We start from the raw sequence: 18,980 nt of genomic DNA, 5'->3' as shown, positions 1-18,980 counted from the left end.
CTGGGTGTTGTATGGAGACCAATTTGACAATAAATTTCATATATTAAAAAAAAAACAAAAAAACAAAAAAAAAGAAAGAAAGGAAAAAAATAAAAATGCTAAAGAGATAAACATTGTTTATCTCATTGTTATCTCACAGTCTACTGTTTAGGAACAGTAAACTAAAACACATACAAAAATATAATTATTGAAAAAAGAAAAAAAATGGAAAACAAACCCAGAAGAATGGTCTACAATGGAAAAACACAGGGTGAACAAAAAGGAGGTAAATCTAAAACAATATTCTGTCTATGGAATAGGACTTGAAATATTTATAGAAATTATAGTATGCTACTTTTTTACGATCATCCCAGATGATTTTTTCTTACTGCACAAGCTTAAGAAATAATGATGTAATTGAAAAAATTTTATACAGCATACAGAGGTAAGAAAGTAAGTTACTATGAAAGAGAAAAACAGAGTGAAAAGTCAGTGCATATAAAATTAGCCACTGCCACACTGTAGTTCTTTCTTTGTTGTAAAATAAATAATACATAAATAATCCCCAGAGCATTATCAGATTCTAAGAAATGTATCTCTGTTATTTCTGTTGAATAGTAAGTTTTTGGTCATTTGCCTGTTGCAAACCACGTGATCTAGGCACCATTCCAAGACTTCTCAAGATCCAATCTGACTCCACACTTTGCTTCCTTACGTTGTGCTCCTGCCAAAACCGAGCCACTCTGCCCTAAGCACATATTCTACGCTAATACTTTATTTACGATAAAAATGTGCTTTTCTCCAATCCTCCCATGGCTCAGTCCTATCTTTTCTGAGAGATGCTTTCCAAATGTCATTTCCATTAGGAAATTATTCCTGACCTCCAAGACTGCCTTCTCAGATAGAAATAACCTTCCCTACCTCAGAAGCATCATGGGTTTGCTCAAGCCTCTCTTTCAGGACTTAACACATTCGCTCTTACAATTTCTGTTCACAAATCCCTACTTGACTCAAAGCTCATTGAAATTAAGATCTGTTTAAGAGTAAACTTTGAAAACAGAGCCTAGCATGGGGCTCTACCTAGAGTACGGCTTCACTATTTGTGGAATTAATGAAATGAAATAAAAATGGAAAACATCTCTGAAACAAATAAGCTTTCAGGAGCAATATGAAAGAGATAAATCACTTGTAAACTACATAGATTGTGTATGTACATTTATAATTATATTTTCACATTTATATTTAACTAATAACCAATGGACCAACAATATTCCATCTTGATAAGCAAAGACAGACCATGAACAAATGGTCTAATCTATTATAAACTATGTATTACAGAAATCCAACATTTGGCAAGATCAGAACTTCTTATACAAAAATTTTGCTGTCCTCTTCGTGATGTGAAAAACATCTTTGTTAAAATAATTTAAAATGAGCCATTGAATCCATAAGGCTTGAAAAATAGGATGCTGTAAGCTAGTTAAGAAATCATTCCTTCTGTGGCGAAACTGAAACCATCATACATTGCTAGTGGGAATGTGAAATGGTATAGCCACCATGGAAAACAGCTGGGCAGTTTTCCAAATGGTTAAGTAGAGTTACTTATGACCCAGCAGTTCTACTCCTAGGCATACACCCAAGAGAACTGAACACATATGTCTACATAAAAACCGGTACACAAATGTTCCCAGCAGCATAGTCAACAAGTGGAAACAACACAAATGTCCACCACCTGGAGAATGGATACACAAAATAAGGTCTAGACATACAATGGATATTATTCAGCTATAAAAAGGAATAAAGCACTAGTACTCACCACAACATGGATGAACCTCAAAAACATGAAGGTGACTAATGAGACAGGGCACAAAAGGCCACATACTATATAAACCTTTTATATGAACTACCCAGATTAGAAAAATCTGTAGTGCTGAAAAACAGATTCATGGTTTCCATGGCTGGGGTGGGACTGGGAATTGATTGTGGTAAACATGAGGGACCTTTGGGGGGTAATGGGAATGTTCTAAAACTAGATTTTGCTAGTTTGTCATAGCTTTGCATATAATGTTAAAATCACTGAATAGTGAAGAAAGAGAAGGAGAAACAGAAGAAGCAGAAGCAGGGGGAAAAGCAGAAGCAGGAGCAGAAGAAGAAGAAGAAGAAGAAGAAGAAGAGGAGGAGGAGGAGGAGAAGAGGAGGAGAAGGAGGAGAAGAAGATGAGACCAATGAAGAAATCATTCCTTCAATCATGTCCATCCATGTACAGTTTCATGTGTCTGAGAATAATATATTACCTCTCACCTGCATCAAGAATGACAATACTGGCAGTGGAAGAAATAAAGTGTTGTTGATTGCACTATTCATTTTCCTGTGTTAGAATCCTACAGGACTACTCTAGTGATAAAAGGAAACACTTGGAAAAATAAGGCAGAGGAAGAGATGACTGGCAGGATCTCAAACACTTCTGACAGTTCTCGTATGGTAGATATTGATAATAAATGTGCACATGAAATAATCGTGTCTGCATAGATGGTTCTAGCACAAGAAAGACTCTGTATGTCATTTTCACTTGGCTACCATTCAGAGAAATACATACCAGTCATAAATTACCTTCTCCAGAAGGCAAAATGACTGCATAGAAGCATCAACAGCCTAAGGTGGTGGATGAAGCAACTCAAAGACAAGTGCTATTACTGATAAAGAGAATTAAGAATTTTCAACAATGGGGGCGCCTGGGTGGCTCAGTCGGTTGGGCGTCTGGCTTCGGCTCAGGTCACGTTCTCACGGTTCCTTGTTGGAGCCCCACGTCGGGCTCTGTGCTGACAGCTCAGAGCCTGGAGCCTGCTTCCAACTCTGTTTCTCCCTCTCTCAGTCCCTCTTCCTCCTCTCTCTCTCTCTCTGTCTCTCTCTCTCTCTCTCTCTCTCTCTCTCTCTCAAAAATAAATAAATAAAAGAATTTTCAACAATGGCAAAAAACACACATACATACACGCACACACACACACAGTCATGAAATTTACTTGCTGTCAACCATTCTATGATACTTTTTTAATGCTACTTTTAGCAATAACCAATTAAATATGCTTCTATCTTCATAAGATTGTTAATAAGGAACACTGTCATAAATTTCCTTTGAAAATGAGTTATTAGGTTGGTGTATAGCAGCATATGACAGAAAGTTCAGAACAATTCAGCTATTTTCCTACATTAAAGGAAAAAATAAAAACTTAGGGAAAGTTTTGAGAAACATGCCTTTTTGTCCTATTTTTCAGAGAAATTTCAGTAGACAATAAGTTCAAGTTTTACCTGAAGTGGCAACACTAAGTCCAATATTTTATATTCATAATTTCCCCCATTTGATCAAGTGATTCACTAATCATGATATCTTAATAACTTCACATGGCTTTATGGTACCACGCTTCCTTAGTTTTATGCACCACATGCAAGAGATTCTCGTCAGTTTGTTAAACATGGCATGGTCTCTTCTCTCTCTAAGCCTTCTGAACTATGATCTGCTCTGGCTGGAGCGCCCCACATGGCCTTCCCTCTAGCACCCACACATATACATACCCTCACCTCCACTGCTCCCTTCAACTGCCCTTCATGGTAACTACCCTCCATTACCTGGCTGACTTCCTATCTCCATTTCAGATCTCAAATGCCTCAAGATGGCTTATTTTGGATCTCCAATTTAAATTAGGTGTATCTGTTATAAAGTCCCAAAGAACCCTATGTTTCTGTTTTTATCACCCTTGAACTATAACTATTATTTATCTTCCCAACGAGACTATAAATTCTGTGTGGATATGGACCATATTATGTTCAACTCATTATTTTTGTAAACTTTAGTCACAAAGATATTGTTTGGTATTCAGCAGGTGCTTGATAAATACTGGCTGAATAAATCATTCCATTCCATATGTATATTCTAGATGTATTTTATCATTTTTCTCTTAACCTATATCATAGCCTGAAGATGGGGTCCAAGTTTTGTATCTGAGTGTTTTTAATAGCACCTACCAAAGAGGATGTATTAAGTAAATACAATTTAACATCATTCCGTTTTTTAAAACTTTTTACAGCAGAAGAAAATATAAAAATACTTCTTTAAAGCATACCTTCTGCTATTACTTTTTCTTAAAAAAAGTCTCCTTGATAATTTAACATATCTTCATGTTATACACATGATAGGTGTATATATACACATGAATGTGTAAGATACATTCATTCATGTATATCTATGTATAAATATATATGCAAACAAAAGAAACCTTTCCATTAAAATTCTACTTTATTATCTGTTGTCCTATTGCCAAATCCAACCATCTTAGTCTCTGCTTTAGCAATTCTAAATGTGCTCTTCAGAATCACTCTCTAACCTTCTGTACCCCCCTCTGTGCCCCAAGAAGACAGTTATATGGACTTTATCCATTGGCTTTCCAGTTGCACTCTGGTTTCCAGTTGGGTTTGGCCACCAGCAGGTGAGTAAGAAAGGAGAAAAAGTGCGGTTTATTTATTTTTCTGGTTTGCTCCACCCTAATGTGTGGTTTGGCGGTGGTTGTTTCATTTCACCTAAGGCAAGAGCTCCTATAATGGGCCCTTCCTACAGTTTAAGCTCTCCCAAGGTACTTTTCCTTTCCTTTCTCCATCAAGATTAGAAGTGTCAATGGTTCCCACCATTGCAAGTCTCTGGGTGCTTCACCATTGGTTCTCTTAACCCTGCCCACAACTCTTAAAAAGGCTTGTCAATTATCTTGGTTGAGAGTGTCATTAAGTTTCTGCTGGGCCCTTGACTGATAGATTAACATACATAAAGACCATTACATAGGCCCTCCTTGAAATGATGTTGTGGAACAGGTGGAACACTGGACTCTCTGTGAAATAAAATACTCCTTTGCATGCTTGATTCCAAGACTCTAAAAATGGCATTGCTTCCACTACATCTTGTTCTTTCTGCCCACTGGGCTCCCAGCTGAGAAGTGGTCAGTGTGGTATATCAGAGGGCAACAAAAAAAAAAAAATCATGATTAATCCCTGTGGTAACATTAACTAGTCCAGTAGTTAGTTTTCAAATGGAGTTTCAGGGATCTCTAGAGCTGGACGTCTCAAACTTTACTGTGAAACATATTGCTGGGGTACCTATTAGAATGTAGCCTCAGATTCAGTAAGTCCAGCTGGGGCTTGAGATTCCCCTTTACTAGCTAGCTTCTGAGGTTCTGCAACACCAACCAGGTGTTGATGCTGCCAGACCACACCCTTGAGTGTCAATGTCTGTGATCATGCCTCCAGAAATATGGGGGAGGCTGGGAGAAAGGACTTCTCTCCTACATCTTTACTTTCAATTGTTTGACATTTTATGATTCCAAGTAAGATTTCATTCCAAGGGGAAAATGACTCTATTTCTTTAAATGTTTGTGAACTATTAAAATACTAGCCTAATGCTCACTTTGCAAGTGAAGTCAAGAGGTAAGATGATTTACCCAAAGTCAGAGCTGGTTGGTGACAGACACAATGAGAATTTAGCCATTTATTCTTTCCACTTTACCGACTCTGATTTACTTTCTTCTCTTTTTCTTATTTCTATTTTTGAATGTCACATTACTTTGGAAATTGTGAGAAAAATCTATTTCTACATGAGTTGTTGAGTCCCTGCATGACAGGACCCATATGGGGGCACTGAGAACTTTCCAGGGAATGGGGTGTAACACTGAGTCACCATCTTGTAACTCTGTTGGAGGTCCACTCAAAGTAACTCTCTTCCTATGTATATAATTATTCCAGGTAATGTTTTCAAATGCAAAGAGAAAATAGTGCTCATGTTTTAAATTTGGGCGATATTACTTTTCCTCTGTATTCTGGAATATGTGGACATAAATATTTTTAGCTTTAGGATCCCATACTGTCTGCTATTCTGCTTATCTGATTCTCTAAAACTTGTTCTTTTATTAAAATATAAGAGAGGAAGATAAAATATTTCCAAAGGGTTTCTTTCCAGCATTTCACACAATATATGTATTTTCACATTAGGAATCTATACAAAACCCAAGAAACATTTATCACTGGACAAATTCAATAGTTTGTATTATCAACATTTACTCATTTTCATCTTCCATTTGGCCATTCTCAGCAGATACCAAAATTGAAACCTAACTCTGAGCTGAAGCCTTGCCACAGTTGGTTTTATGCTTTTCATCTGCTATCTGTGACTCACCACTCTTGATTAATATCCATTCAAGATATTTACATTCTGTTTCTTGTGCCTCATAACCAGTATTTACAAGCTTGAGATTCACTTTTCAAACCTGTGGCTAAAGCACAAACATGAAACCCAAGTTTGCCCTTTTTTGTTCTTTTACAGTATCACTGCCATGTCAGAAATTAGTTTCAATAAGCCATGTTTTGCTTAATATCTTGCCACCCAGCAAAGGGTGTAACGTCCTTCCATGAATGGGCTTACCAGGACTGACATGACAGGGCTTGCTATGCAACAAATGATAAGCTGCAGAACATCATCAAGAACAGAGCCTTATTCTTCTCTGAATAACACAGTCACAGCAATACTTAAGCCTCAATCTTTCAAATGAGTGAATTTTATTACATCATCTTTCAAGCTACCTTCTCATGAACGTGCCAAGAAAAAGGGTTTTTTACAGAAGAAAAAGAACAGCCAATCTTTGTCATCAGGTCAGCCTCTGTTCATGCTCTTATCTTAACATGGAGTGACCTCCCTCAATCTCTACATGTCCGAATCCCACCCATCTTTCAAGCTGGAGTTACTTCTTCTTCCCCTAAAGGTTCTCAACCCTGGCTGCACATTAACATCACCTGGAAAGACATTAAAGTATCACTGTCCAGGGTTCACCCCAGAGCAAGTAAATGAGAAAGGAGCTTGCTCGTGTTTTATGGAAGCAGTGTTCTCTTCTTATTCAAAAGAGACAAAACAAACAAAACAAAAAACAAAATAAACAAAAAAAAAGTGAGGCCAGTATTTTCTCAAATACGCTTCATTTTCCCGCAGCAAATCAATTTCTGGGTCCTTAGGGCATTGGCCCACCTTATTTTTTGGAATGGCTTTAATATTTGGAACTGGGTATTTCTTTACTTTTTACTTGAAGGGAGATAAAAATGTTAATATAGGTACACTTTATCTGTGTTCCTGGTGTCTGTCAGACATCTATCAACACTCATGTCTTTTCTATTAAAGAGATTTCATTCTAATCCACTAGACAGAAAAAGCAGCTCAGCATATTTGGGGCAGACAGAGATAGTTCTTAATGAGGTCACAGGTACGCTTAAAAGACTAGGAGGCAGAATCAGAAAATAGCTATTGTACCACCACCAATGTAGTTATAGATTCAGGCAAGCATCATTAATAAATATTAAATCCACTGAGTGAAAGTTTGTTGTAGAACAGGGTATGTTCACATGGTACAGAGTATCACCCCACAAATAACTTGTTAATTACCAAGTAAAAGTTACCTTTTCAATGGAGAGCTCTAGCAGCCAAAACCTTAACCAAGTGATCTCAGTTAATATTACAAAGAATAGGATAAACAGATTAAGTGCTTCTTGGTGTGATAGAAGGTAAACAATATTGCCTATCCAATATTCTTGCCAAAAACCTTTAACCTAAAGGAGAGACAGAGAGAGAGAGACAGAAACAGAGAGACAAAGACAGAGAGACAGAGACAAGAGAGACTACAGAGAACACACTGATGGTTACGAGAGGGGAGGTAGGGGGGATGGGTGAAATAGGTGATGGGGATTAAGGATGCACATGCTGTGATGAGCACCTGTGATGTATGTATATCGTATACCTGGACATAATATTACGGTGTATGTTAACAATACTGTAATTAAAATAAAATAAATTTTTAAGAAAGAAAAAAAAGAGTCTTCTGTGGTTTTAATATACTTGGATAATCTGTGAAAGCACTTTAATTGGCCTTAAAGAAATAAATCTGTGATAATTAACAAAACAAAACAAAACGTCTTTAACCTAACCCTATTCATGAGGAAACAGCCAGAAAAATTAGGATCAAAGTACTTCTGAAATATGTTAAAGTCTTCAAAACAATAGTGTGAATCTGTTTAGAATAAAGGTGACTAAAAAACGTGAAAACTAAACATAACATAGAAGGCTCAAGTGAATCCTAAGGGGAATAAACTTAAAATTTTGGGGACAACTGGGGAAATTTGAATGTAAATTATATTTTAGGTAATATACTTTCAGAGTTAAATTTGGGGGAGGTGACAATGGTATTATGACCATGTAGATGAATCTTGTCCTTAGGAGATACATACTGAAATCTTAGGGATTAGGTGGTGGAACTGAATTTCAACAACTAAAGAAATAAAACTCATTATTCACAGATGACATGATATTATACAAATCCCTAAAAATTCCATCCAAAAACCGGCAGAATAAACAAGTTCAGTCAAATTGCAGCATACAGAATCAATGCACAAAAATCTGTTTTATTTCTTTACACTTTATCAGAAGGATAAGCTAAGAAAACAGTCCCATTTACAACTGCAACCAAAAAGAATAAAATACCTAGGAATAAATTTAACCAAGAAAAGCAAAGGCCTAGATATGAAAAACTACCAGACATTAATAAAAAAAATTGAAGAGGACACAAATGGAAAGATATTCTGTGCTTAAGGACTGGAAGAATTAATATTGTTAAAATGTCCATACACCCAAAGTAATCTACAAATTCAGGGCAATCTCTGTCAAAATTCCAATGGCATTTTCACAGAAATAAAGCAAACAATCTTTAAAATTGTACGGAACCAAAAAAGACTGCAAACAGCCAAAGCCATCTTGAAAATGAAGAACAAAGCTAGAGGCATCATGCTCCCTGGTTTCAAACTCTATTACAAAGCTATACTAATTAAGAGTTGGTGGCCTGGTAAAGGGCTCTTAAGAACAAGCATCTTGGATGCAGGTAATCAGCTCCCTTTTCCCCTTTCCCCCTTCTTCTAAGTTTTTGGGACTATCGCAGAGCTTCTGGACCTGATGCAAGCACCAGTCTTGGGACCGTCCCACCATGCTCCTCTACTGCTCCAGATGCTCCCGCACCCAGGCAGGGGTGAGGGGCAGGGGCAGTGGCAAGGGCTGGACTCCATTCTGGAATCTTCCTGTTGAAATCTCCTGGGTAACTCATGGTTCTTCTTCTTTTCCAGGACTAGTTTCTGGGGATTGTGTCTTGAGGCTCTGCCAGGGAGCCAGAGCAGATGCTAGAAGGACAGACGGAGGTTGCAGAAAACCCTCACTTTGAGCACAGTCTCACAGACAATATTGAGAGGATAGTAGACAATGAGAAGATTAATACAGAAAAGTCATCAAAACAGAAAGTGGATCGCCAGATTTTACCAACTCGTGCCTAACCTGGAGCAGATAGCTGTGCCCATTTCATCACAGGGACTTCCTGTGCTTGGAGAAGAAAGATTGCCAAATTCCACTGAATTTCTAGCAATGTATCTTTTCGGAAACAATGCACAGTGTGAAGATCAAAACTGACTTATTAGGAAGAACAGAAAAAATTGTTTTCTCCTGTAGATTTACATACTTATGAGTCAGCTTTAATTGCCATGATTCCCGTCCCTTCTTTTTGTAAGTATAAGAACCTTCAGGTTGACAGAACCCATTTCCAGAATTGAGGAAGAAAACATATCTCCCTCAGTTTCATTTAAGCACCCTACTTATTCAATGAGTACAGTCCGTGCAATTTTTTCTGATTGTCTTTAACTTTGTTTTTAAAATGACCTTCAAAATAAAATGTTAAAATGTCTGTTAAAAAACTATAGTAATTAAAACAGTGGGTATCGGCATAAAAACAGACACATAAATCAATTGAACAGAAAACACAGAGCCCAGAAACACACCCACACATACATGATCAATTAATTTATGACAAAGGAGCCAAGAATACACAATGGGAGAAAGGATAGTCTCTTTGAAAATGGTGCTGGGAAAACTGTACAGCCACATTCAAAGGAATAAAACTGGACTATCACCTTATGCAACACAGGAAAATTAACTCAAAATAGATTAAAGACTTGAACTTAAGACCTGAAACCATAAAACTCCTAGAAGAAAACATAGGAGGTATGCTCCTTGACATCGGTCTTGGCAATGCTGTTTTGAATCTCACACCAAAAGCCAAATCAACAAAAGCAAAATTAAACAAGTGGGGCTACTTCAAACTAAAAACATTGTGCACAACAAAATAAACCATCAATAAAATGTTAAGGCAATCTAATGAATGTGAGAAAATATTTGCAAATCATGTATCTGACCAGGTGTTAATATCCCAAATACATGAAGAACTCATATAACCCAAAAGCAAAACAAAACAAAAAACAATCTGATTTAAAAATGGGCAGAGGATCTGAATAGACATCTTCCCAAAGATATACAGATGGCCAACAAGTACATGAAAAGATGCTCAACATCACTAGTCATCAGGGAAATGCAAATCAAAACCACAATGAGCTATCACTTCACATCTATTAGAAAGGCTACTATCAAAAAGACAAGAAATAACAAGTGTTGGTGAGGTTGTGGAGAAAAAGGAACCCTTGTGCAATGTTGGTGGGAATAAAAAGTGGTACAAACACTATGGAAAACAATATGGAGTTCCCTTAAAAAATTAAAATAGAATTAAAATTAAAATATAATCTAGTAATTCCCCTTCTGAGTATTTATCTGAAGAAAATGAAATCACTCACTCAAAAATATGTATTTATATATATATTATATGTATGTATATAAGATGAATGTTGTATATGTATATGACTCAACCATTAATAAAGAACAGAACCTTGCCATTTGTGATAACATGTATGGACCTCAAAGGCATTATGCTAACTGAAAAGTCAGAAAAAGATAAATATCATCTCATTTATCTTATATGTGGGGCTCTTAAAACAAAAACATCAAGCTCATAAATACAGAGAACAGACAGGTATTTGCAAGAGACAGGGTGTACAAGGAGGCAGAAGCAATGACTGAATGTTTTTTGTTTTAGTTTAAATAAGTAAATAACAATTTTTTAAAAACAAATAAAAAGTCCTATTTACAAAGATAGTCTCATTCTGAGATCCTATAAGTTAGGTTTTCAACATATGAATTATGGGTGGGAAGGCCCAAGTCAGCCCATAACAGACATATGGGAAAAATATAAAAAAGGGTCTACTCTACATGTAAAAACAAACAAACACAAAACTCCAAAAATTAACTATGTCATAGAACACTCCAAATAATTTGAAAATATTGTTCTCAAGGGTGCAATAGGCTATAATATTAGTTTTAAAACCTGTATTTTACTCCTAGTGTCACAGTACTAATATACCCATTAGCTACGATTCAAAAGGAACTAGAAGCAAAATAAAATTATATTTAAGAAGATTAGAAGATATTTTTAAGAAAAGAAGTAAAAAGAATTATTTTCATATATAACAAACGTTTTAAACACTATAATGTCAACCAGAGAGTGGAAAAAATGATCCTAATTACATGAGAAACCCTAACTACATGTAAATTATTGCTTCTCTGACACAAAGGATTTATGGTTTTATGAAATCAATACTCACAATGAGTCATAAAAAACGCAGTAAAGTTTTAACAATCAGTAAGCCTGGATATCAAAAATTCATTTTTCTAGTTTCCAAGTTTTTAGGAAGCTTAAAACTTTCAAAAAAAGTTGGTGGCAAAAGATTCAGATTTTGAATTAGAATATTAATGTCTTTGCAAAATTTAGAACATAATAAATTCACACTAAGTGACCACAAAATACTAATTTTATTTTGGGGGTCGGGGAGAGGCAGAGGCCGAGAGAGAGAGAGAGAGAGAGAGAGAGAGAGAGAGAGAGAGAATCCTAAGCAGGCTCTCTGCTGAGCTGCATCTCAGGACCTTAAGATCATGACCTGAGTCAAAATTGAGAGTCAGACTCACCGACTGAGCCACCCAGGTGCCCCACAAATTTTAAAAACCATTAAAGAAGTCAGTATTCTATTTGTACTGTTAATAAGACTCTTTGATGACTAATACACGTTGAGGAGGTTTTCAGGGGATGTGTTTTGGGTGGGCTGCCTGGACATTTTGACCTCTTCAGCAGTAGTCATCTTGAAGTCTCTGCATTACACCTGTTCCTACTCTTCGCTCCTTCTACTGTCCAATACCAACTGAGTGTCTAATCATTTTTTTGTTTTCTTTAAATAGAGAATGAAACAAAGGAAATGTAAAACTATTCAAAGATATAATACAGGACATTTCTGTCAAATAAAGAGAGAATTCAATTTTCAGATAGAAGTGGCATACAGTGTATCAAGGGAAAAGCTTATTAAACTTCAATATTAAAAACATAGTTCTTCAGGGACTCAAGCAGTGGAAAAAAAAAAAAGCAAATCCCTTCAAGAAGTCAAAACCAGACTTGTTTCAAAAACTCCTGTAAAAGATCAGATGCCCAGAAAAAAATTCCTTGGGAGAAAAAATGTGACCCAAGGTTATCTTGCCCAGAATAATGTGCTTGACTTTTCATTATGGACAGAAATCATTTTTATAAAAACAACAATGCCATATCAATATATAATTTATGCTTCTAAATTCACATTTAAATGTATAAAATATATAAATATTTATATATGATATTTATATATACACAATTTTTATATACAATATCTAGGTTTATACATACACATACAGTCATATACATATGTGTAAGATAAAATGAAGATGACCATAATACTTTGAACACATGGTGGTTGTAAGAATTAAACAGGATTGTGGGGTACCTGGGTGGCTCAGTCAGTTAAGTGTCCGACTTCAGCTCAGGTCATGATCTCACAGTTCGTGAGTTAGAGCCCACGTCGGGCTCTGTGCCAACAGCTCAGAGCCTGGAACCTGCTTCAGATTCTGTGTCTCCCTCTCTCTCTGCCCCTCCCCTACTTGTACTCTGTCTCTCTGTCTCTCTCTCTTAAAAAAAACATTAAAATATTAAAAAAAAAACATTTTAAAAAAATTAAGAATTAAACAGGGTCTTATATACAAAGTTTCTGGCTCTAAGGAAATGCTTAATCAATAGTCATTGTCATTTTTTTATTATTTAGAACAACTAAGAACTGCACTCATATAACTGTAATAAGGCAAAATGTTTAAAAAACCAAAAGAGCTCTTGGGACCCAAAGGAAGGACAGATCCTTCAAGCTGAGTCCCACCAATGCAGGCTGGTGAAGAGGTGATGTTTCGTTCCAGACATCCCTCGTAAATTTCAGTGGCAAAAAGAAAAATGAACTGTTAATTAAACATTTGAGTCTGTGGAAGAAGAGCCCTAGAAAAATTTGAAAGACACATAAACCCGTTCTATTTTCTTCCTTTTCAGCAAATGTGTCTATTTTTCGTGGAATAAGAGGCTAAAGGAAAAGATAGGCAAAACAATAAATAACAAGTTTTGAAAGACACTAAAAGAAATAAACACTTTTTAAAAATGAGAAATGCCACCAGCTTATTAAATGGGGAGGGCAAGAACATGATAAATGATTCTAGAAAATTACAGACTTTCAGCAGTATCTTTTAACTGTGTCTCTGTGAAGGTCAGCCCTAATTACCACAACAGCAGCCACTGCGGTAAGAGTGCAGGAAACCACAATAAAATAGGGAAGGATCCAGATGCTAATTACTTAAACTAATCAAATGCATTCAAATCTTTGGTCCCAATGATGTTCACTTCGCAGACATTTAGAACGAGCTGAAGGCATCAGCTCTACAAGGTATAAGAACAAGTTTTTTAGTTATTATTTATATTTTGTTTTCATGATTAGGCAGAAGGAGATAAATCAATAGAACATATGGCAGCATAAACAGGTGGAAAGCCATTTCATGAGTGGAAGAAAACAAGGGTTCAAACAGCAAGCACAGAATCAGTATGTGCATATGGTGAATGTGAAATAATTTATTTCTGAGAAACATATACATATATTTTAAATGAGTATTATTCTTTCCAAAGTACTACAAAGTAACACACACATGATACTCAGTCAGTCACTCAAGCGACATTTAACTAATTTAACTAAGTGCTGAGCATGTACCTGGCAGTGAATCAAGAGAAGCATTTGTTGTGGCACGGAGCTCAAAATCCATTTTAAAAAACTGTTATCGGTAGCATGTCTCCCTACTTTGACAGTAGATATAATTTTGGAAGCACCCTAACGTGATTCTGAGCTAGGCCTAGAATAAAGTAGTTGACTGACTTGAGTAATAGAATTTTGGTTGCAAACCAGATATGATTAAAAAGGACTAAGATTGCATGCTCATTTAACTTGCACACTGGCTTTCATAGAAATTACAAGAGAAAAACTAAAAAATTCTTTCATAGTATCGCCATTAGTGAAAAAAGAGTGCTGACGGCCAAAACCTGCCACGAACGATGCTTGTTGGAATGTTTGGTCATTTATCGAAAATTCCATCTTATTGCCACATTACACCTTGCATTATGTATAGGAACGTATACAACATGAAGTATTGTCTGCATTTGATTTTCACTTTTAAATATTTATGGGAAGAAAAATTTATATTTTGAACTTTATTTAGAATTCCAGGAAGCCAAAGTCTTCTAGGCCAAACGTACTTTGCAAAGAGTTACTCTTTTTGTGGATAAAAAAATCTAGCTACTAAATGATGAACCTTGTAAGAGGGTAGAGAGCATCCTTAATTTTTATTCATTCTATAATTTTCTGAATTATCAAAAGGGCCATTCACAGGGATAAATACACCTCATCTCTGGTGTGGAGACTGGCTTAACAACTAACTGAAACACTTACTGGTTAGCTCATTTGCAGAGATCTGTGTTAGGTGTCTGAGAAATTTAAAAAGTTCTGTCTTCTTACAGGCGCTCCTGGGTGGCTCAGTTGGTTGAGCGTCTGACTTCAGCCCAGGTCATGATCTTGCGGTTCATGAGTTTGAGCCCTGCATTGGGCTCTGTGCTAACAGCTCAGAGACTGGAGCCTGCTTCAGTTTCTGTGTCTCCCCCTCTCTCTGTCCCTCCCATGTTCACACTCTTTCTGTCTCAAAAATAAATACACATTAAAAAAAATTTTTTTAAAGTTCTGTCTTCTACAGACTTATAATTTTAATATGTACTTGAACATATAGGATATATACAAAATAAATATTACAGATAAGTAAATATACCTATGCATATTTAAGTCTATACAAGCCCACATATGCTAACTGACAAATTCTGGGGTTGGGGGAGGCACAGAAGTGCAGAAAGGGTAGCAATTAGTGTGGTTCATGAAATTAGTCATTGTATTTGCAAGTTAGTAAATGGCTATTAGGGGAAATGTGTTTGGCCCTATTTTAAGAAATGAAGTAGAAAAACATGTGCCACAAAACGTAAATCATCCTTCTCCCAGCTCCAAAATTAAATCTTTGATCAAATATCTGCAACTATTTTTTAGAATAATTGTATCATGTTCCAAAGGAAAGGCAGCTTCTGGGCACCTGGCTGGTTCCGTGGGTTAAGCATCTGACTTCGGCTCAGGTCATGATCTCACGGTTCGTGAGTTCAAGCCCCGCATCCGGCTCTGTGCTGATGGCTCAGAGCCCGGAGCCTGCTTTGGATTTTGCATCTCCCTCTCTCTGGCCCTCCCCTGCTTGCGCGCTCTCTCTCTCTCTCTCTCTCTCAAGAATAAATAAACATTAAAAATTTTTCAAAGGAAAGGCAGCTTCCATATAAGACTCTCTTTTGAGAAATACCTGTTGTAGCCAAATCTACCTGAAAATTTCAGTAAAAGCAGAACTAGTAATCGATCTCATCTGGGCACAATATTGGAGGAAATTAAGGGGGAAAAAAATCACAGGCTGAAGTACACGATATAGAAGATGAGCGGACACCATTGTCTTCATATTTACCTATTTTATTGAGATACCATCCATGTATTATAAAATTTACCCCTTTAGAGTGTATAATCCAGTAGATTTTATAGTGGATTTCACAGAGTTGTACACTCATCACCACAAATCAAGTTTAGTTCATTTCATCGCCTCCTAAAAAAACTTTGTACTCATCCGTCCTCCATCCTAGGCAACTACTAATTTACTTCTTGTCTCCATAGATTTGCCTGTTCTGGACATTTCTGGACACAAATGTAATCATATACCATGTTTCCTTGAAGAATTTTATTGGCCTAGCTCTTAACATTTCAATCTAACATCCATTTCAAGTTAATTTGTTTATATGGTGTGAGGTGGGGGTTCAAACTCATTCTTTTACAGTGCACATACTAATCACTGAAAAAAGACTATTCTTTCCCCATTGAATTATCTCGGTACCTTTGTCAAAAATCAATCCACCATAAATGTAAGAGTTGTTTCTGGATGCTCTATTTTATTCCATGGGTCTATATGCCCATTGTTATGCCAGAACCATACTGTCTTGGTTACTATGGCTTTGTAATAAGTTTTTAAATAAAGAAATGTGAACCCTTCACATTTCAAAAGCATTTTAGATCCTGAGGTCCCTTGTGTTTCATGAATTTTAGCATGAGCTTGTCACTGTCTTCCCAAAAAGCAGGGGGAATTCTGATGACATTGATTTTGTAAGCCACTTTGCATAGTATCGCCATCTTAACGATATTAAGTTTTGCAATCCATTAACACAGACACCTTTCCATTATTTAGGCCTTTCATTTCTTTCAATAATGCTTTATAGTTTTCTATATGCAAGTCTTTTACTTGTTTGGTTATACTTTTTCCTAAGTTTATTATTTATTTTGATGCTGTAATAAGTGGAATTAATTTATTTCATTTTTGGAATATTCATATATAATGTATATATATATAATGTACATATATATAAAATGTTCATATATAATGTATATATAATATGTATAATGTATATATATAATGTTCATATATAACATATGTAATTTCATACAGTGATCTTCTATCTTGCAACCTTGATAAAGTGGTTTGTTAGTTGTAACTTTGTGTGGTTTCCTTGAGGTTTTTCTATAGAGAGGATCATATCATCTGAGAATAGAGACACTTTTACTTTTTTCTTTCCCAATTTGAGTGTCTACTGTATCTTTTTCTTAGATAATTGCCCTAGTAAGAATTTCCTGAACGGTGTTGAATAATAGTAGGGGCAGATATGCTTGAGTTATTCCTGAAATTAGGGGGAAGTCAGGCACTCTTTCACCCTAGTTATGACATTAGCTGTGGGTTTTTGCAAGATTCCCTTTACCAGGTTGAGGAAGATGCCTTTCTATTGTTAGCTTGCTGAATATCTCTAACAGGAAAGGATGTAGGGTTGTCAAATGCTTTCTCTGCATTTATAAAAATGATTATGAAGTTTTCTTCTTTTATTCCATTAACTGGGTGTATTACATTGATTTTCAGATGTTAAACCCTACATTCCTGGGATAAATTTTACTTGGACATGGTGTATAATCATTTTTATATGTTGCCATGTTCAGTTTACTAGTATTTTGGTAATGATTTTGCATCTATATTCGTAAGGGATATTAATCTGAACTTTTATTGTTATGTCTTTGTCTGGTTTTCCTATCAAGATAATCATCCTGACCTCATAAAATATTTCAGTTTTCCCTCATATTCTTTCACAAGAGCTTGTAAGTATTGGTATTAATTCTTCTTTAAATGTTTGGTAGAATTTGCCAGTGAAATCTAGGCATTGCTTTGTTTCATTGTCTTTATATAAAAAATATAATAGAAAGGATCACAGGGACTAGAGAAGGTCTGTGTTTTATTCCTTGATTCTGCTAAGGAGAAACTAGAACTTTGAGCAATCTTATTTTCCATGTTTGTGATTTAGAGATAAAACTATCCATTCTATCTATTTTCAAGGATTATTTTTGAAAATTAAGTGAAATGATAGATGTAAAAGCTTTCTGTAACCAGAAAGTGCCATTCTATTATACCCTATTCTGCTTAGGATTTCTTGGCTCTACTATAGAAAATGCTATCTGCAGACAGTTGAAATTTTCATTAAGTATCTGAAAAGCAAGGCTGACACCTTCATCTATGTCCCTGAGGCAAATACGACAACCACAATGTCCACTGTACTGAATTGAGAACCTGTGGCCATGTACTACCTGGCTTCTTTTTGTTCCCACTAGGCTTTCCTTCAAAACTTATCCTGCCAAAAGTGGAAGTCAGAGACATGCCAAGTTCCCTACTCATCAATAAAATGGTCTTTATGAGAAAATCAACTATTTCCTGGATATTTGTTTTTTCACTGGAACCCAACTGTAAAGACCCCATAATGTTTTTCACCGTTAAGGAACAAAGTCAATCTCCAAATAATTGGTATTTTTTTTCCCTAAAATGGACTATTTCCTACCTAGAGAATTCCCAAAGGAGCTGCTACGAATCTACCTGTACGTCAAAACCCAGCATTAAGTGAATTAATATGTTTATTTCTCTAATCTTGAGAATAAAGTCAGTCCCCTACTTACACGTGACTACATAAAATCAGCCATCACTGTTTCTCACATCCTACTCTCCCAACCCTTCCCTCCATGGTATGTCTCATTGCACCTGGCAAAGAAGTCACAGTTTTTGAAGAATGTAGACTTTCAAAGGAATAAAGAAACAAATATGACAAAAAGTTTAATTTTCTGATTACCGAAATTTCTGATAAGTTTCTAAGCAATGCCAAGCAGCCTAAAGGGCAATGTACCACAAAAGTACCTTTTCACTATACCATCTACAGCCTTTACTTCAATTTATCTCCTTGACTCCATCTTCAACAATTAATTATATTGGAGAAAACAAGAAATCTCTTCTTAAAACACAAATAATTCTTGAAGGGTTATAGCTCCTAGTGACTCACAGCTTAGTAAAAATTAATATAATTAAATTGCTTTCCTTCTAAGATCTACATGAACTCTATCCATTATACTGAAAGAATGAATAATTTTATTTGGCAGGAAACAAAAGGTAGATTAAGATCATTTAGAATGAGAAACAA

At 35.8% G+C, this 18,980-nt stretch overlaps 1 protein-coding gene and 1 pseudogene across 1 annotated transcript in view; one reads left to right on the top strand and one right to left on the bottom strand.

The window, feature by feature from the left end:
- The window catches only part of GUCY1A2 (guanylate cyclase 1 soluble subunit alpha 2), a 322,573-nt gene that overhangs the window by 143,811 nt on the left and 159,782 nt on the right, over positions 1-18,980 (bottom strand). The window lies entirely within an intron of this gene.
- LOC147576992 (protein dpy-30 homolog pseudogene) lies at positions 9,201-9,505 on the top strand (annotated as a pseudogene).

The sequence above is a fragment of the Puma concolor genome, chromosome D1 (assembly GCF_028749965.1).
Source record: "Puma concolor isolate L17-30 chromosome D1, mPumCon1.1.hap2, whole genome shotgun sequence".
Taxonomy (NCBI): Eukaryota; Metazoa; Chordata; class Mammalia; order Carnivora; family Felidae; genus Puma; species Puma concolor.
Note: the sequence above shows the minus strand (reverse complement) of the source record. Positions and strands in the feature narration are given on the sequence as shown.